We start from the raw sequence: 17225 nt of genomic DNA on the forward strand, positions 1-17225 counted from the left end.
CCCTATGATATTACCTCTGTGAATACCCAGTCTTCAGCTGGCTGAGACAGGATATCTTTTATATGCACACTATTGAGTTGCTTAACAATACTTAATTGGTTACAAGTTGGGAGCTCAATGGGGCTAATGATGAAATAACTGCACCAGAATAGAATTTGGTACCGAAAATACTAAGCAAAGATCCATAAGCCTTTAATCTTTGTGTGCCTCCTCTTTACAGAGCATTTGATAAGGCACCCTTAAAGAGTAAGCTTCTAGGACTTAAACTATATTTATACCCTGAATTAAGTTTGTCACGACGTTTGCAACACCCAAAAGGAAAGGTCGGAGACCCTATAAAATATATATCTAAATTATCAGTTTCACGAGCTGAGAGCCATATTCGTCTGTCGATGTGTCTGTCCGCCCGTCTGCTTGTATATACGCGAACAAGTTCCTAAATTTTTGAGATGTTGATCAGAAATTTCGTACGCGACTTTTGCTCTCCAAGAAGCTGCTGATTTGTCGGAACGAAGAAATTTTTCAGATCGGATCACTATAGCATATAGCTGTCATAAAAACTGAACGATGAACTCCATGTACTTTTTTATTTGACGAGTTATCTTCACGAAATTTGACACGAAGTTTTTCCAAAATCATCGCTCTAATCTCCGAAAATATTTTTCAGATCGGACTACGCTAACATATAGCTGCCAAACAAACTGAACGTTCAAAATTAAGTTCTTTTATTTGTAAAGGGTATTCTATCTTTGCTGCAGTCGAAGTTATCGTGCACGGATTTATTCTTATCTCGCTGAAAGTTATATAAAAACCGCACAACAATATGAGCTAGCGCGAATATGACAAAATATCTAATATACTGAAATAAGCACGTATGTATTGTTAACCCAGAAAGCAGCGCGAATTCCCTCAAGCTGCTATAATGATGCATGAATAATGTAGCGCACAATAAAATGCCAAAAATGTCTGGCAGTTTCTATACTTTTTTCGTTCTTTTCAACTGTAATTTGTTACGCCTTTGTGCTGGTATTCATTCGGTTTTGGATCGATGAAAGGTCGCCCACCTGTGTGAGAAATATTTGTAGTTTTTTTTTTTGGTATTTTTTCGATATTACTACAGACAGACTACCAAAAAAGCGCAAACCAACGGCAGAAAGGACAAGGGCATGCAGGTGGGGTTAGCAAACAGGCCAAAAGGCACAGAAATATGAACATATAAACGCAGTGTAACAGACTAACAGACGAGCAGACGAATGTGAACCTAAACAAATATGCATGTATATACATATTACACTAAATGTCTGTTGGAAGCCATGTGCATTGGCTTTTACTAGTAAATATTTGTTATTGAATGTGTGTGTTTATAAATTTTCGCCTGTAGTTGTGGCCCGAAAAAGTCACGCCAGACGCTATGACTTGAGTTTATGAATAAATTACCACACTAATAACAACAACATGCACTTTGTTGTTGTTTGTATTTGTTTTTGGCGGTGTTGCTCCTATTTAGCTTTTCATTTAACAGTGGCAAGGACGCGTCTCGCCTGACACGAAGCGACACGGTTGTCTGCCGCGGCATTTGAAAATGGTTATTTGAGTGTAAATATGTGTGTGTCTGTGTGCACATGTCATTGTCCTTGCAGACAATATTTATATTTACTTTCGCGCACAAACAAATACAAGCTTATATATGTATGAGTGCAGCCACCTGTGCTCTTGGTATGTGTAGTGAACCATCAAATTCGCTGGGTTGAGCAGGACAATTGATTTTACCTCGTGACGTCGCGCTAAAATCGTGAAATCTGCTGAACTGTGTCAGCGTTTAGCTGGCGAGTTTTTGTTTACATATATATGCATATGTATAGTATATATAGTGCTTATAAGCAGTGCAAAAACTGTAGTGGAATTTGTGGCCAGCAGGGCGTATGATGAACAATGTATGTTAAGGAGTAGGAATATACACACATATTAGATATTAAAGTATTGTAATAAAATTGAAGAAAATAAAATCCAATATTCTAATACTAACTTAGAACCTTTCTCTCGAAAACTTGGAACGCCAACTCATCAGATGTTATCATTGTCCATGCCTCAGCACTATATAGCAGGACGGAGATGATAAGTGACTAGCGAATTCGGTCTTTGTTTACTTCTCAATTGTCTACTGAGTTCGACCCTAGTAGTACCTGTAGGAAAGAGATGTGCTGGATCAGATTTCGAGGCGGACGTTATTGTTGGTGTTAATACTGGTCCCAAGATAGACGAAATTATCTACGAACTAACGGCGCGGTTGTTAATTCAACAGTAGATTGAAAAAGTCGCACTATAGGGAGTCGCCTTATCTGAAACCTCGTTTGGCATCGAACAGCTCGGAGAGGTTTTTCCGATCCTGACGCAACTTTTCATTTTGCTCAATGTCGAACTTTATATGCAATGTTGAGGCGGCTTCTTCCATGGTAATTGACGCAGATTGTGGGGTCTCCTTTTTTATTGGGCAGAACACAGTTAAATGCCAATTGTCGGCCATCTTTCGTCCGACCATATTCTACAAAGAAGCTGATGCATGCTCCTTATCAGTTCTTCGCTGCCGTGTTTGAAATCCATCGGCCTCCACGGTTTTGTTGTTCTTCAGACGAATATTTGCCATTTAAGCTTCTTCATGGTCGAGAAATGGAACGTCTGCTCCATCGTCATCGATTGGGGAATCGGGTTCACCATCTTCTGTTGTTATGTTTTCACTGCCATTCAGTAGGCTGGAGAAGTGTTCCCTCCATAATTTCAGTATGCTCTGGGCATCAGTCATCAAATCACCTTTAGAATTCTACAAGAGTATGCTCCGGTCTTGAAATCATCTTTTAGTCGCCGCATCTTTTGGTAGAATTTTAGAGCATTAGCCCTGTCGGTCAGCTTGTCGAGCTCATCGTACTCACGCATTTCGGCCTCTCTCTCTTTTTTTGACTACAAATGCGTCTCGCTTCCCTCTTCAACTATCGGTATCTATCCCATCCCGCACGTGCTGTGGACGATTGTAACGTTGCTATGCAGTCTGTTTTCTCTCCGCTGCGACACGGCATCCCTAATCCTACCAGCTGTTCTATTGCCTTTTCTGAAAACCAATGGTTTTGTTAGCAGCTGTACGTAAGGAGCTTGAAAAGGCCGCTCCACAGTTCCCTTATACCGAGTTGCTGATGAGTGTTCTTAGAGAGCAGGAGTGCAAGTCCAGCAGAATATCTTTCGGCTGCTGTTGTGTTTGTAGTTTTTCGACGTCGATCCTTACTTGTATTTGTTGACGTGCGTTTTTTTGTTGCGCAGAGGCGGGTGCGCATTTTCGCGGCCACAGCAGAGTGGTCCTCGGAGCATACGCATGTCCAAAAGACAGGAGACGTTTCTTCAGCCTCAACCCATTTGGGGATGGTTCATCATGCAGGCTGAATTTAGAGACTGTTGTGTCAAAGATCCCGTCCTTGCCCACCGTGTCGTTAGAGTCGTCAAACACGATTTTGACGTAGATGCGCTCCAAGCACTCACAGAAGGCACCTTTGATCACATCGTCCTTCTCTTCCATTGGCGTTATGTTGAAGAACTTCGTTTTGATGCGGATTGTGGCTAGACTTTTATCCACTGGGTTGAATGCCAATACTCGGCGTATTTGCGCTATTTTATATGGTGACTGTAGAATATAAAGTCGTATACGTAAGTATATGCCTCAAAGGCTTGCCCGTCCATCGCAAAAAGTAATATACGTAATAATCCGCAAAATCTTGGGCGATTGTGTCACTTTTTGTATTTTCATATGAAAAATATTCTTACGTTTGCCACAGTTTATACCATAGCTTGTGTATTCTTCATTTTATTGAACAATATAAGAGTCACGTAACCGCTGAGTTCTGGAGGTTTTTCATAGTTGTGCTAAATTCATTGTTTTATTACAACCAATTTTCTCTAGACATCTTGTGGTAAAAATTAGCCCTAAAATCATACTGTTTGCAATCTTTCGATTAATCACGGCCTATTCTTATCTACTAACCAATGAAATTTTATGTTTTGATTTTAGATGAATCCTTCGTCTGCTATATATGGAACACATAGATGGCGACAACTGCTTGTCGCTTGTCTGCTTGTCGCTTGTCGCCACCTACATATGTGTTCCATCTATCAAAAATTGAAAAAACACACGTGCTTATGGGATCAGTTACTTCGAAGACCGCTGATCTGTCGCTGCCATCTTCAAAATGTGTATGAAGCTGGCCTCAAGGCAATATTTACAGACAAGAACATTTCGCTGTCATGAAGTCGTGATGTCGCCTAAATAATTGAACTTATAAGAACGTGTGTATTTTAATTTTTTGACTGATGCCGTTGCCTTTGTGTTTAGAGTTTTATGCTGACGTTTTTGGCCGGTGTATCCGGAAACGAGCTGGAATTTATTAAAAAAAAATATTCAAAAATAGTCAAAAGTTTAAATCATTTATTATAAGAAAAAAAATTGTGAAAATGGGCATTTTTTCGGTCGTCATAACCCACGTAACTACCCAAGGTCTTCTCGAAAAATTGCATATGGTATTTACAAATAACATTTATTAAAACAATACTTACATAAAAATCACTGATAGACCATGTGCTGAAATAAAAAAAGATATAAGTTTTAACATGTTATTAGATAATCGGTTCGGCAATAAAATTTTTAATTACTGGCTAAAATTAGCTTGTGTTCGCACACCTGTGGTGATATAAGAACTTGTACATATACATATAATTACATATATGCACATATATATGTATGAAATAGTATACAAATAAATAAAACATATAACTTTTATATAGGTACGAAGTGCACCATGAAGAAGAAGTGCTGACATGAGCTTCAGCTCTCTTGTTATATGGCGACACTTAAATGCCCATAAAAATACTTTACGAGTATTTACCACTTATAGTTATGACTGCAGAAGATTTATTGAATGAATGCAAACCAACAATGAACAAACGCACCGACCACGACAACGAATTGACCAAAACATTAAACTTCTTCGTCTTGGCGCTTGCTCCCTGCGACGCACTCACACGACTTGACACTTAATTAGTCTCTCAATTAAAGTAATGAACAATGAGCCGAACAAAAATAAAACACACACAACGCACAAAAAGTAGCAAAATGGAAAAAAGAACAAAAAAACACAACACACAGCAGTCGAAGGCGCGACTTAACGCCTCGCACATGTGGGAGTGTCGTGCTGTGGGCAAACGTTAATTAGCGGTGAGACGAGAGACGACACGAGAACGAAAATAAGATAAATGCACTTTTTCGGTGGGTAATTAAATTAAACGTGTTTGCGTGCATTGGAATTCCACAACAACAGCAATACGTAGCCTTTGACTACGGCGCGAATTGAACACAAATGACGTTTTCTCTCGTTGGCTAGCTGTTTAAGCGACTGCACGCCGGCTTGTCGCTGTCATTTGATGAATTGCGTCGCAAATAATAATTTTGTATAGATTAATTATGTACAAATTATTTGTTCGCTCACTCGCGACACGCAGCAAGTTCAATGCACTTTCGGAAATAAATGCAGAAAACGCAGAATTTATTTTCGATTTAATCTTTATTACTCATGCCGAGTGAGATATTTTAGTATAACGGTGTAACCAATAAAAGCAAAAAAAGAATGTCAAAAAATACAGTTTTTGTGAAACGAAATTTTTGCAAATTGAAATATCTTATATTATAGGAGTCAAGTAAAAACAGGTGAGAATTTCAAGCAGAGATTAAAAAGGAAAATCAAAAAATTTATGCGCCCCCGGGTGGGCTCGAACCACCAACCTTTCGGTTAACAGCCGAACGCGCTAGCCAATTGCGCCACGGAGGCTCGCGACCAAAATTTGACAAATGCGCGTTTTATCTTTGACTATAATAGAATAGAACTAAAAATAAAGAATATAAAATAATTGAAGATATATGTATGTACTCGTACATATGTATATACTAGGTAATGTAACCACCAAATGGTTGGAAGCGCCAATATTTTGCGCTTTTTGGAATCAAGTGTGTGTATGGAAAACTTTTAAATTTGACGAGGAGGCCAAGGGAGATTATGTACTTTGAGGAGGACGACGTAGATTGTGAAGAATATGTAGATCTAAGTAGGTTTTTGAGTCTAGAAATTTGGAAAATTCAATTTTTTTTCCATATTTTGATATTCATATTCCAAAATATGCCCCTAAAAGGATTTATCAATTCAAATTATTTTCATAGTTATAGACGATTTAGCGTTGTGTCAATTTGGTCGGCTTAGGCTTAATAATATATAAAACATATTTTTTATTTTTCGAAACTAGTTTTTTCAATGTTTTCTAAACAGGCACTAATCGTCATTTACTTTCAGCACCAACAGACTTGTACTGTAAGCAACTGGCAGCGAAGTCTGCGCTTAGACTGATCCTCCGCATCAGTCATCTGCAATAAGAAACATGCTAAGATACTTAGTGAGTTCCCATTTCAATCCAATACCATGGATTTTCGAAATCCTTAAGAATTAATTTTTCTTTCTTTTTTTTTGTGGGTGATGGGGCTGAATATGCCTTCCGCATCATCAGTGCTGTCGTCACAGCAACGGTAGGTGCCACTTGCAGGTCACTAAAAACCCCCGTTACCCCTTTAAGGAACGCTACAACCGAACAATATTGCCTTTCCTTCCAGAGAATAGTGGGAAAGAGGTGAGATGAACATGGTCACAGGAATATGTATCTATACGTATGAATTCAAACTAGATAGTCGAGTGAGAAGTGGTGTCTTTCCAGAAAAATTAGATATCAGAATCGACTTTAATCTACCAGACCACTACAACGTCTTTCAAGCAGAGGGCATAGCAATTAAAGAAAGCTCTTTTGTTATGACAAAGAGTGGCAATTTCGACCGAATAGACCAAGTCCAGCAGGCAGTGAAGAAAATAAAGCAGTCGTAATTGAGAGTGCACAAGCAGACCGTGGAGAGTCGATTCGGACTGACGAATGGAACGACTTAGCGCATTTTACGTCGAGATCCTAAATTAAAAGCGTACAAAAAACAGCTTCTGAAATAACTGAAGCCGCTGGATCTTCCCAAGCGACATCGTTTCGCTCTATAGGCTCCTGAAAAGTTCAAAGAAGATCCAACGTTTTCGAACCAAATTTTGTTCAGCAATGCGGTCCATTTATGATGCAATTGGTAAGGATTAATGTAAACAAGCGAAGTTGCTGCATTTTTAACGAAGAGCAACCTAAAGCGATTCACGATGCTAATGTCTATGCGGACAACATCAGGCGCGTCATTCGCTAGTTGGACGCAACGGATGCACTATCTGAGACGTAGCCGTGGCCAATATTTGAAAGAGATAATCTTCAAAAAATAAGTGCCAAAGGAGGTTCTTTCGAATGATGATAAAAGCTCCACTTTAAATTCGAAGTTTCTGTGTTTTTTCTTTTAAAAAGTAGAGAACCTCGTAATGGACCCTTTATACAAACAGCCAAATGGCTTTGGTCACTAAATTACAGATTTGTGAAATAATGTCTTAATCTATTGATGAATCTAACATCCTACTTCACGATAAACATGCAATGTGTTGCAGGGCATAGTGATTTTCCTGGTAAATGTGTAAAAGCGGTCTAAAGGTAGAAGAGGCTATGGAACAGCTTCTATGCGAATGCAAGGCTTTGTATAGGAGAAGAATCGCAACTATAGCTCGAGGGTTTCTTGACGATGTTTCAAAGATTGAGCAGGTAAAAGTGTTTTACTGAAGTAGTACAGGGTGGTTCAGAGAGAATATATTATATTGAGGGGATTTCAGTTCCTGTGGTTTACAAAGGGCCTCCTACTAAAGGCCTAGGTGTGCCGTCAAACACCCACTCGCTCTACCAACCTACCTAAGTTATAATTAGTTGAATCCATTATTGTGCAGTTTTATCAAATGATTAAAATAGTAGAAATCGAAACGAAAAAAACGCGGTCTTTCATTTTTCCCTTAAGGTCGCATAATTTAGGAAAATATTTTTTTTCCTTTTGATATATGAAAACAAAAAATTGTTAATAAAAACATACTATGGACTGCAAAAAAAAGCGCTCTAAGTTTCGGCTTAGTATTTCTAAACACTGTTGTCACGAAGTTGAAGAAACTTATCAAAAAATATATCAATTCTTAGAAGGCCTAACCAAACACCATATTTAAGGGTTTCTCACTTAGAAATGTGCGTCGAACTATCAGTTTACGATTAGTTTGAGTGAAACAACTAGTGTTAGTTTGAAAAACGGGATAAGACGGAATTTCGTGGGCGAAAAAATTCTATTGAAAACAAGGCTAGGCTTGTTGAACACTATTCGGACTCTTCAACAGGAAAATCAACCGTTGAAAAGTGGTTTGAGACTTCTGTTGAAGACAAGGCTTGACCGCATGAACATTGCAAAATTTAAAGGGCGGAAGCGAGCAGGAAATATACGCCCTGAAAAGACAGTTGCTGACAAAAACATCAAAAAAGTCGCCAAAATAGTTTTGAAGGCCCATAAAGTGAATTTATTGAAAAAAGCTGAGACTCTAAAGGTATCAACTGAACGTGTACATCATATCATTCACGAATATTTGGGTATCGAAAAGCTCTGTGCAAAGTGAGTGCCGCGCGAGCTCACTTTTGACCAAAAACTAATGACGAGTTGCTGATTCGGAGCAGTTGATATCTGGCAATGGATGAAACTTGACTTAACAATTTCGCACCGGAGTCCAAACGACAGTTAGACGAGTGGATTTTGACGCTGAAGAACAAACAAATTTCAGCCCATCTGTTCATCCGCAATTTATATATAACACCTCAGAAAAAAACTAGTATAAGGTCAACAAAATATGATTGTGGAATTTGAATTGTTAAGTACGTTTTACTTATAATATAAAATTAGTAAATATAATTCCAAAAATAATCCAATGTCTTAATCAATGAAAAGACGATCCTGCCAGGAGTCGAACCTGGAATCTTCTGATCCGTAGTCAGACGCGTTATCCATTGCGCCACAGGACCATATAATCAAATTGTGCTCAAGTGCTCAGTTGACATTGAATGCAGCCGTACGAATGAAGCTCGCCAATTAAAATATTAAAGAGCAAATATGAAACATTAATAATGAAACATTAGACATTATTTAAAATAAATAAAATAAAATAGCGCGCTTCAGCGCTATTAAAACCCATTATTTATTATAAATTAAAGCAATTGTTGGAAATCTTATTATCTGAAAATTTTTCAAATTTTATTTTCCTTTTAGTTTATTAAAAGCACTTCAAAGTCATTGACTTCTAAAGCGCTTTTGTATTGTTTGTTAATAAAGTAATCAAAAGTTCAACGCTAGCTAATCACTCATCAATTGGCTGTAATGACATTACCAGCAATCTACATACATACATATATACATACACAATTGGACTTACATAAACATATGTACATACATATGTGTACATTAGAGCGTGTCGAAATCCGAAATGTTCTACGGATCACTCTGAACAATTTCGCTAAGAGACAAATGAGTCAAAAACCGGTTCCAAGCCAGCGATTTTTAAATTATTTAAATATATATACAAGGTCTGTCGCAAAAGAAACAGGACTGTTAAAAAAAAAACAACAAAAAATTAATATATTTCAAAACTTATATTTTTTTATTCAAAGTAGTTTCCTTGTGTTTCGATACAGCGTTTAGCCCGGTCAGTTAGCATTTCAAATGAGTGTTTAAGGTCATTTTTCGGAATGCTCTTGAGAATATCGGTCGTCGCCTTTTGGATAGCGGAAATGTCCTGAAACCAGTGTCCTTTCATGGGCAAATGAAGTTTTCCAAATAGGTAAAAATCACAGGGTGACAGATGAGATGAGTAGGGTGAGTGATTAATGGTTAATATAGAGTTTTTTGTCAAAAAATCAGTGACAAGCGTCGACCGATGACACGGCGCATTATCGTGCAACAGGCGGCAGGACCCTGCCTCACGGTATTGTGGTCGAGCACGACGAATGCGTGACAAAAGACGCTTCATAACACCAAGGTAAAACACAGCATTAATCGTTTGGCCAGTTGGGACGAACTCTCGATGTACAATACGATCGGAATCGTAAAAACAAATCAGTATTGTCTTTATTTTTGACTTCTGAAGACGACCGACTTCTGATCGTCACAGAGGTCCTCACGACCTTCTTGGAATCGCTTAAACCACTCATGCACATTACTACGGGATAAGCACTGATCACCATAAACTTTTTTCATCATTTGAAATGTTTCAGTAAACGTTTTCCCAAGTTTCAAACAAAATTTAATATTTGCTCTTTGCATTTTACGATCGATGACCAAAAGCTGCTGTCACTTTTTGATCGATAACATCGATTGTAGTTATACAATTGTCTTAAAATTTTTACGAAATGTCAACAAGAGATCAAACTTTTTATTTCATATACCACCAATAGGTGGCGCCACCAGAAACAGTTATGTTTAAAAAGTTCTGTTTCTTTTGTGACAGACCTTGTACCTCTCATGACTCTCTAAATCTGCATTCCGCCGAATCTAATTTACAATTTTCTGAAAGTGTAATCTTAAGGCTAGGTGCCCATATAATATTTATACCTATAAGTAGAGGCTATTTACTCTATTCACCATCAACACTACCCCAAAGTAACTTTGGATATGTGCGAGTTAATCGTGTTTCCAAAGCTGAGCTGTTCCTCTATGTTTCACTGCTTCAAACAACTCTTGCCGGACCTGAATGGTCTGGGGCAGCTTAAGGGAACTGTGCTTTCACCCTCTTTTACAAGACCGAGCGAGCTAATTCTTTTGATTTTTAATTTTTTTCTATGCCTTTATGACCGGGTACTCAGATGACATTAACCGTATTGGAAAAGAGTCCAATTATAGCCTTATTGCATAAACCATTACAATGAGACTTCGTATTGGTGCTACTGATCTGGCCTTAATTGTCGCTTTGCTATCCACTAGAATGTTTATGGACTTGCTGTTTATATCAAAAGCCCACTTGACACCTTCTGTTATGTCACAAGTTCGACCTGAAAGACTATCAGACTGTAGTCATTTAGTTTGAAGCTGCACTTTGCGTTTAGATTACTGCAGAAGAAGCTTGCTGCTGTTCTTATTTTATTCTTTGATCCATCGGTGAATATGTATATTTCGCTGTTGGAACTGTGTCGATCATTTGGTTCATTCTTCTCTGCTAGATAATGAATAGGTTTTGTTTAATTCCTCAAGAATCCCGAGTTGCTTTACAAATTCGAGTTTGACATCCTCGTAATGACAACGAGTCTAACTCCAATGGGCTAGAATAGTGAGCCGGCTGGCCCTAAGCCATGCAACATACTTCACCTGAATATGTATCGGCCGGATATTGAGGATAACCTAACCTAAGGTCTTTTTCTAATCTGTGCATTGTTTATAGATTGTTTCACTAAGATCGAAGCATAAAAACTGGTTAAGAAAGGCGACATAACCCCGCTAATAGTAAAATGGGAACGGGTCGGTGCTCAACTCTTCTTGTTTGTCCTACTCTGGATAGCTAGGCTTCGCAGGAGCTTATCCAGCGCTGAGTTACCAGCGGTTCCGGGCTGTCAAAAGATGATTATAGCCCAATATCGATCGTAAAAGATCTTGCACCCTCTTTGCCCTCAGTAAGGTAGCCTCTCCGTTGTTGGGGGGTTTCTGACAGGCCGTTATCCTAACGGCGTGCCTGACAGCATGGTTGTGAAACTTATCTGATATCAGATGCAGAAACTATATGGAAGAAGACGAGTTGGAAAGATTTTAACACTTCCATCCCGTGTTTGCGAGATCAAGGCTTAAGCACTTGGGAGCGCACACTTGCAGATAACTCCGCTAGCCTATAAAATCGGGTACAAGAGTTATATTTTACGATTTCACAAGAGGGTGCATATAGTGGACCAAGCGAGATCTCGCCTAAATTAAGTAATATATGCTGTAATGTGAATATTCGGAGACCGCATACAATATATACATGATCAACTAGGCGAGCTTAGTCGATTTAGTTTCGCTGAGTTCGCAAAAAGCGCGTCTACCGAGATATTTCAATCTCAGTCTGGCAAAAGTCGAGCAATAGAGGATAAAGTGACAAAAAGATGCCGCCTCCATATAACTTTAGCGAAGAGGGTGCCACTATTAGCTATTTTTAGCCACACCGCGTGTGAACTTATTGGACAGTGTCCAGTTAGAACATCTACAATTATGGCGAGATTGATTCTGCAAAGAGTCAGTAGTTCGGAGTACCTGTTACGGTTCACTGTGAGCCAGAAAGATGTAGAAGTCGTACAAGCTCTGGTTGTTAACAGCTCTTGCTGAGCTCACTAGATGACTATAGATCCAACGCCTGAACGCTAGAGAACATCGACAAACCGACTCGCTTACGGTCAGGTGAAATTGTGTAAGGCGTGCCCTCTCTAATAAGCTCATCGGCTTTATAGCTTTCAGCGATTCCGCTGTGTCCGGGTACCCATTCCACTCACTGCGCTTGAATAACGCTACAGTGTTTTGGTAGTCTGAAACTAGTGTCGATGGAGAGCTCCCGACAGAAGACTCCACCATCTACTCTCCCTCTTAACTTCGATTAATCTGTGAAATAGCTTTGTCCCGCCCACATATGTATACCTCGCAGATGTGCGAGCGAGCAGGAACCATCGGGAGAAGGTTTTGCGTTACAGTGTTTCAGTGTTCTCCTTAGTACATCGAGTGCTTTCCAGCAGACTCATAAAATCATTAAATTATTAGCTTAACTACGGTTTCATAGTACTAGCGTACCACTTTTGTTGAGAGACTCACCTATTCCCAGATGCGTCTCTCTCTCTAAGGCGACTGGTGCCTGCCTCACTCTCTTGTCGATGATCTCGGGATTTTGATTTTTTCAAGTTTCAATACATTGTCTACAACCACACACACACAATTATATGTAAGAAAGTTATGTATTGTATATATGTATGTATGTATATACTCATTTACATCTACGCCTTTTAATTAATAAATTAATTTGCCGAGCAAAAAATCAAATTTTTTATTAAAAATCAAATAATCGATTTCACATCTTTATTTTGATTTGCAAATCACCAACTCATTATGGCATTTTTTATTGAACTCAAACTTTGTAAACTTGTTGCGAATGGATGTCCGTTTGATTAGGTGTGTCAATCCGTCAGTTCAAACAACCGAACTGCGCTGAGCGCATATTCAAACACATTTACGTATGTACAAATAATATACTTATATGTGGAGTTGATTCACTTATGACACATTGCATTTCTAATTAATGGTGAATAATTATAGAGTAATTGTTTTTTCAAACGTATTCATATATTGTATTATTTGTATTATTGTCAGCTGAAAGCCAATCGTTTACTTATTTGAAATATAATATTAGTGTTCGGGTTAGCAGGAAAAAATGCTATAAAAACATTCCCTGAAAATTTTAGCCCTTAATATTAACATTAAGAACTGGACCAAGGCATGTACACTTTTGCCATTGAAAATACATGACAATCGTGATTTTTTATCTTTAAATTGCTATAGTTCAGAGGCATTTTATGGCATCGCTTTGACTTTAGACACATATTCCTCAGAATTGAACACTCTACAAAAGCGCCCAGTGCGACAAAGTCGAAACTTACACCGGCGAGGTAGTACGTGGCTCTAAACCTGATTTTTCCGCGAAATTCGCATTTCTTTGTATATATCTCGTAAATGACAAGAGCTATATAAAAAATGTACATGACAAACTTGTAGGAAATTTTATTTGCTACAAAAAATATTCAAGGTCAAAGTCGCTATCATTAACACTTCTCGAGATATTCGGCTTTTTAAGAAAGGCTATATGGAATTTTCATAGATTTTTTATTACATACCATCTATGAAAATTCTATAAAGCCTTACTTGAAAAGCCGAACATATCGAGAAGTATTAATGTACTAAGTATTAAACAAGTAAGGAAGGGCTGAGTTCGGGTGTCACCAAACATTTTATACTCTCGCATGATAAAGTGATAATCGAGATTTCATTATCCGTCATTTACATATTTTTCAAATACCGTATTTGTGTAAAGTTTTATTCCGCTATCATCATTGGTTCCTAATGTATATACTCGTATTATTCAGAAGAGGCATCAGATGGAATTCAAAATAGCGTTATATTGGAAGAAGGCGTGATTTTGAACCGATTTCACTCATATTTCGTACATATAATTCGTACTCATACCGAATTTCATTGAAATCGGTCTAGTAGTTCCTGAGATATGGTTTTTGGTCCATAAGTGGGCGAGGCCACGCCCATTTTCAATTTTTAAAAAAACCTGGGTGCAGCTTTCTTCGGCCATTTCTTCCGTAAAATTTAGTGTTTCTGACGTTTTTTGTTAGTCGGTTAAGGCACTTTTAGTGATTTTCAACATAACCTTTGTATGGGAGGTGGGCGTGGTTATTATCCGATTTCTTCCATTTTTGAACTGTATATGGAAATGCCTGAAGAAAACGACTCTGCAGAGTTTGGTTGACATAGCTATAGTAGTTTCCGAGATATGTACAAAAAACTTAGTAGGGGGCGGGGCCACGCACACTTTTCCAAAAAAATTTCGTCCAAAAATGCCCCTCCCTAATGCGAATAATCTTTATTTATGGCTTAGTTATGTCACTTTATAGGTTTTCGGTTTCCGCCATTTTGTGGGTGTGGCAGTGGGCCGATTTTGCCCATCTTCGAACTTAACCTTCTTATGGAGCCAAGGAATACGTGTACCAAGTTTATCTCAATTTTTTAGACAGACGGACGGACGGACAGACAGACATCCGGATTTCAACTCTACTCGTCACCCTGATCACTTTGGTATATATAACCCTATATCTGACTCTTTTGGTTTTAGGACTTACAAACAACCGTTATGTGAACAAAACTATAGTACTCTCCTTAGCAACTTTGTTGCGAGAGTATAATAACATCCTAATATATGTATATATATGTATATGTGTACCACTGGGTTAAGTTCAGCCATTCGCCTCGCATAATCAACAAATACACGGCAATAAAAAGCAATAAGTGATGACAATACCAACCAGAGCGAGTTAAAACTTATACTGCACATAGGGTTGAATGAAATTAATGTACAAAAAGAAAAAAGGAAAAAATGCGCAACACTAAATTACAATAGTTTTTAATCGCATTAATTTGTTTCGAATTGATTGCTCATTTGAAAATTTGCTAAGCAGTAATGAAATGACATACAAATGCAAATGTGGTGATTATGATTATAAAGGCATTCAACTCAAAACAATATAGAACCAATCGAAATTTTCAAAATTTCATTGTTTTCTAAAAGCAATGAAAATTTTCGTATATCAACATAATAAAAAAATTTAAAGGAAATGACGTTAACTGCGGCTGCACCGAAGCTGTGATGCCCTTTTCAAATAAAGTAGGTTTCCATACAAAGCCTTGAGTTTGATTATACGGTTTGATATCTCAGCTATAAGATATAGACCTCTGACGTTGAGAATATATTCGGAGATTAAAGTCGTGTCTTTTACAAAGAAGAAATTGATTTTGATCGTTCAGTTTGTAGTTAGTCATATGCTATAGTTGTCCGATCTTAACAATGTATTCAGAGATTGTAGACTTGCTTTGCAAAATAATTTAAGCCAAATTTCGTGAACATACATACATACATATGTCGTCTAATGAAAAAGTTTTCCCTACAAGCCTTGTATTTTTGCGATCAGTTTGTATGGCAGCTATATGTTTTAGTGAACTGATCTGAACAATTTCTTCGGAGGTTGTAGGGTTCGTGAAGATGTCTCATCAGATAAAAAAGTTTTCCATACAAGAACTTGATTTCGATCGTTCAGTTGGTATAACAGCTACATGCTATAGTGGTCCAACATTGTTGGTACCGAAAAAAAAGCAGCTTCTTGGAGAGAACTGAGAAACTACTAAGCGTATTACTAACTGAGATAAACCCCGTATTTGATTTGACTATGTTGAACTCATTTAAAATATTTAGTACAATCTTTGAATTAAACAAAATAGTTGCCTTGGCCCATGAGGGGATCGAACCCGCGACCTTCGCGTTATTAGCACGACGCTCTAACCAACTGAGCTAATGGGCCACATAAAAGATTTGTGACAAAGGCGATACTTGACCTAGTAGCCAATACTCCACTGAATATTTTCTATTTATTAATCGTATATACTCGTGTTTGTAAGACACTCAACAAGATTCGAGCTTTGGCATGAGAGTCAACATATAAAAGTAAAATGCAAAGAGAGCAACTCTTAAGTATTCACTGTTACTAGCGACAAATGTGCTTTCTGACAGATTGTCAATAACTGGGCGGCTAGCTCAGTCGGTAGAGCATGAGACTCTTAATCTCAGGTTCGTGGGTTCTTGAGCCCCACGTTGGGCGCAAACCTATATGTATGAAAGAAAGTTGTTGTTTGTTACACCATTTATAACTGAAGAACGGTTAAACCGGTTTGGTTGAAAATTGGTGGGGAAGTAACTTAGAACTAGAACAAGGATAACTTAGGATCCTTTTCTTTATGTCAAAATTTAATACAACTCATAAATACAAAAATTATATTTCAAATCATAAGCATTTGTTCGAGATTCATGTTTGTAGGAATCATTTGAATACCCGCGTAACTTTTTTAACAGATTCTTCCTCAAAAATAATACAATTGCTAAGTATTTGTAATAGTAGAAAAGAACTGCAACCAAATACGCAGTGCAAAGGATTATAACTGGCTCAGTAATCAGTCGTTGAGTATGTATTATACAACATGCATACAAAAAGACTTCATAAACTTTCCAGCCGACTTTTTCGTCTTGCCACGCCTGAGAACCGGTTTATTATGTGCAGTTCACTAGAATGACAGTCAATTGAACTCCAGTGACAAATGATGGAGCTATGTTTCTATTGTCACACACCGACGCAAAAATTCGGTTTTATTACGATTAAAGAGCGCTCAAATACTTCTCAGAATCAGTTATTCGTTGTTTTTATTGGATTATGAACTTGCGAGGCACCCACTTTGCACACAACTTTCGAATCTTTAGAGCATCATTGTTAGTGCTTTTTTATTAATGTTCCATATTATTATAGTTGAAACCCTTAGCGATAAACATTTTATGTTTCATTCCATTATCCAACATTTGAAAAAAGATGGACTCGGGTCACTTACTTTA

At 37.9% G+C, this 17225-nt stretch overlaps 4 non-coding genes across 4 annotated transcripts; 1 reads left to right on the plus strand and 3 right to left on the minus strand.

Annotated features, from left to right (window-relative positions):
• Nucleotides 1–5787: 5787 nt before the first annotated feature.
• Trnan-guu lies at nucleotides 5788–5861 on the minus strand. The gene has a single exon. It is a non-coding gene; the product is annotated as a tRNA-Asn (tRNA).
• Nucleotides 5862–8960: 3099 nt separating this feature from the next.
• Nucleotides 8961–9033, minus strand: Trnar-acg. Its single transcript has one exon. It is a non-coding gene; the product is annotated as a tRNA-Arg (tRNA).
• Nucleotides 9034–16072: 7039 nt separating this feature from the next.
• Trnai-aau lies at nucleotides 16073–16146 on the minus strand. The gene has a single exon. It is a non-coding gene; the product is annotated as a tRNA-Ile (tRNA).
• A 222-nt stretch (nucleotides 16147–16368) lies between these two features.
• Trnak-cuu lies at nucleotides 16369–16443 on the plus strand. The gene has a single exon. It is a non-coding gene; the product is annotated as a tRNA-Lys (tRNA).
• Nucleotides 16444–17225: the final 782 nt, after the last annotated feature.

This window comes from Bactrocera tryoni, chromosome 3, assembly GCF_016617805.1.
Source record: "Bactrocera tryoni isolate S06 chromosome 3, CSIRO_BtryS06_freeze2, whole genome shotgun sequence".
Taxonomy (NCBI): Eukaryota; Metazoa; Arthropoda; class Insecta; order Diptera; family Tephritidae; genus Bactrocera; species Bactrocera tryoni.